The sequence below is a fragment of the Argentina silus genome (assembly GCF_951799395.1).
Source record: "Argentina silus genome assembly, chromosome: 13".
In the NCBI taxonomy this organism is placed as follows: domain Eukaryota; kingdom Metazoa; phylum Chordata; class Actinopteri; order Argentiniformes; family Argentinidae; genus Argentina; species Argentina silus.
Window position 1 is genome coordinate 1,879,865 of NC_139667.1, and position 4,133 is coordinate 1,883,997.

Below are 4,133 nucleotides of genomic sequence, written 5' to 3' on the forward strand. Positions count from 1 at the left end.
AACATTGTTATCTGTACCGATGGCCCACAGCGATCCCGACCTGACAGGAGAGAGCTGTCTTCAACACATCTCTGACTGACACCTGCAAATGCAATCATATTAGTGTGTCCTCCGTGGATGCTCTACGTGTGGTTACGTATTCACCTGTCTGGCAGGCCCACCTCGCCCTTCCACTCAGGTCGCTGTCGCAAATCCCTAAATGTTATTGACCTTTAGCCTGACCTGTACTGTACACCCTCTACCTGCAATGGAAACGCTGTTGGGACACCGCTAAATGGATTGGGGCATTTGTTGCTGGAATTAGTCAGGTCCCTATTCTTAAAATAGTTTTAAGTCCTAAAATGTCCCTCTAATGCTTCCGGCCCTTCACCTCATGCACGGAACATGCACAAGTTAACTGATAAAGAAACATGGTTGCTGAATACCTTTGCGGAGTTCACTACGGGGACATGTTTGTGGTTTAGAGAATAGCAAAACATGTTTTCCAACAGAGCTGTCAGCCTTGGCCTGTCCTGTGCTTTCTCTACTGTGCCAGCAGGGAACTACAGTAGGTCTCCTCACGTAATAACCTGAAGCCCGGCACTTAGAGTAGAATTAGAAAGGGGCTGGACCTTTTAAACCTCTCTCTCTGTCTTCTGCTCTGAGAGATTGATGTGGTTGCATGGCCCAGGGGAGGCTGGTGGAGGTAGAAATAGGAGGACGGACTCATTGTAATGCGTGGAATAGAATGAGGAATTCCGTTCCTTATTCCGTTTGATTCCACGCATTACAATGAGCCCGTCCTCCGATTTCTACCTCCGCCAGCCTCCCCTGGCCTGGCCCGATGCTAATTGCAGCTCCAGGCCTATTCCATCCTGCCCTGTCAGCTCTGCTCTGCTCTGCTGTCTGAGAGCGGGAGTGATTGACAGGTGACAGGTGTGTTGTTGCCTGGAGGTTCACTGGTCAGCACTTTAACCTTTCGGCAAGAAGACGGCCATGAAACACACCAGACTGTATTTCTCAGATCACACGAAGATAAACTAGAAAAAAACAAAGAAAAAAACATATTTATTGTCGGATTTAGAGAAAATGTTATTTTCAGAAGCAAACTTGATGCATTGCTGTAGATGAATGGGACTGAAACAAGGGCATGTGGTCACAATTGGTTATGATAAAAGACTTTTTTTTGTAGTTCTAAATCGTGCCCAATACCTCTCCTTCACTTCTGCACTGTATGCTTATTCCTGAGCCTGTGCTGCCACCTGCTGGTGGAATAGTGAACTAACACTGACTTAATTGACGTGTAGACATTTGTCCTCGGCAGGCCTTCCAATCCAAACCATAAGACTATTTCACAAATTGACATTCACTGTGAAACTGTCCTGACAGCACTCAATAATCAATTATGTCCCAAGAGTCAAACTTTAATCTTTCTGTTTATCTGGGCACTGTCACCAACCCCTAACTGTTGAAATATTTTACGAAAAAAACTATTGAAGTCAATGGACCCTAAATTGCCATGTTTGTAATGTAATGCCCAAACTATCCCTTTAATGAGAGAAATGATTCTGATTCAGTAATACCATTCAACTGCCCCTTTAAGAGGATGTATGTGGCAAACTGTATGCAGAATATAGTCTAAATAAACCAGGAAGACCTTAGACTGTCCAAACCATAGACACTCCCATCCGTTCCTTCTGACCAATAGAAATAGGTTGATGCAAAATGGGACCCTAACCTTAACCCCTACCCTTACCCTAACCCTAACCATGACCCTTACTGTAACCGTTTTAAATCTCAACGTCAGAGTCGGTGGGGTCTTCCCAAGCATCCCACTTTGCATCTCCCACCAATAATAGGGACCAAACCATAGAACCAAACTAGCAGGAACTGCAGCAGGCCTCTCCAGGCCTACAACTTAGAGGCTGTCCTTATCGTTGCCATGGCTATGGAATGCAGGGGCCCCCACCAGGGGAGGACACGACCCCCCCCATGCATTGAATGCTCAGAGTGAGGCCTGGTTGCCCTGGGATACCGGACGTCTCCTCTCCTCGACTTGAACCCTGGCATATTATGGTCTGCCTCCTTGTCATTTGGAATGGTAGCCAAAAAAGAAAAGAAAGTGTGTTTAGAGGTTGAATTTCTTAATGTGAACATATATAAGAATTACAGAATTAAATCTATTTTCATTTACTGGGAAAAATTGAGTCATAGAGATGTTGTTCAAATGTTCAAATGTTCTATTTAAGTACACTTCATTGGCACAGGACACCATTCTTAATATATATATACAGTACCAGTCAAAAGTTTGGACACACCTTCTCATTCAATGGTTTTTCTTAATTTTTTATTATTTTCTACATTGTAGATTAATATTGAAGACATCAAAACTATGAAGGAACACATATGGAATTATGTAGTAGGACGTAACCTCTGAGCTGAACTTCACCACCACAGGTGGATGTTTCCTCTTTCCAGGGGGGTGGGGGGTGGGGGGTGGGGGGGGTTTATCTGTGAACAGAGACGCTACATAAACACTGCATAAACACTACATAAACACTATATAAACACTATATAAACACTACATAAACACTATATAAACACTATATAAACACTACATAAACACTGCATAAACACTACATAAACACTGCATAACCACTACATAAACACTGCATAACCACTACATAAACACTACATAAACACTGCATAACCACTACATAAACACTACATAAACACTGCATAACCACTACATAAACACTACATAAACACTGCATAACCACTACATAAACACTGCATAACCACTACATAAACACTACATAAACACTGCATAACCACTACATAAAGACTGCATAAACACTGCATAAACACTACATAAACACTGCATAAACAGTGCTGAGTCTGAGATCTAAAGACACAGTGAGTAAGTCGGAGGTCTGAAGGAGGATATCCTTACATAACACCACGTTGGTGTCCCTCATTAGCGTTAACCTCAACCCCTCCCTGGTCAGATAAGGACAGTTATGACATGGTGGTGGTGTGACCCTGTGGGTTTTGGTGTGTGTTCTCAGCACAGGTCACTTTGTTCCTATCGGCGATGTCAACATTCAAAGAGGAAGTGTGTGTTGCTTGATGCGTAGGCGTTGTGATGTGCAGTTTGACTGACACATTTCGTCCCTGAGTAAGAGCCCGCTCGTTGGATGACATGAATCACAGATAACGAATCGCACGTTCATCGAAAGGTTCTTAAATTAGATTTTCACTTTTGTGTTTATTTCATTCTGTGAATGGAGTAGCCTAGCTTTGTGGATCGATAGGTAGGGAGATGGCTTTGCCAGCTGTTTTAGAACGTTGTCAATATAGATAAGGAACAAAGACAATTGCAACAACAATGCTCTCCAGTCCAGGACGGTCTTATGTCTGCATGAGCAACAGCAGCGCTGCAGATTGCATCAGATGCTTCCAGCCTGCAGAGAGAGGGGCTCTCACTGTTCTTCCACCTCTGCAACAGTTTCCTGCTCTTTCACTTCGTTATTTTTTTTCTGTTTTCTCGCTCTCGCTTCCTGTTTATGTATCGTGAGCGGCTGTGAGTTACAGCAAACATGAGGCAGCGGGTCTCTCCTGTACCTGGTCTCCTGTGCCTGGTCTCCTGTACCTGGTCTCCTGTACCTGCTCTCCTGTACCTGCTCTCCTGTACCTGCTCTCCTGTACCTGCTCTCCTGTACCTGGTCTCCTGTACCTGGTCTCCTGTACCTGGTCTCCTGTACCTGCTCTCCTGTACCTGCTCTCCTGTACCTGGTCTCCTGTACCTGCTCTCCTGTACCTGCTCTCCTGTACCTGGTCTCCTGTACCTGGTCTCCTGTGCCTGGTCTCCTGTACCTGGTCTCCTGTACCTGGTCTCCTGTACCTGGTCCTGGGTGCCTGGTCTCCTGTACCTGCTCTCCTGTACCTGGTCCTGGGTGCCTGGTCTCCTGTACCTGGTCTCCTGTACCTGGTCTCCTGTACCTGGTCTCCTGTACCTGCTCCTGGGTGCCTGGTCTCCTGTACCTGCTCCTGGGTGCCTTATTTCAGGATGCTCTCCTGTACCTGCTCCTGGGTGCTCTCCTGTACCTGGTCCTGGGTGCCTGGTCTCCTGTACCTGGTCCTGGGTGCCTGGT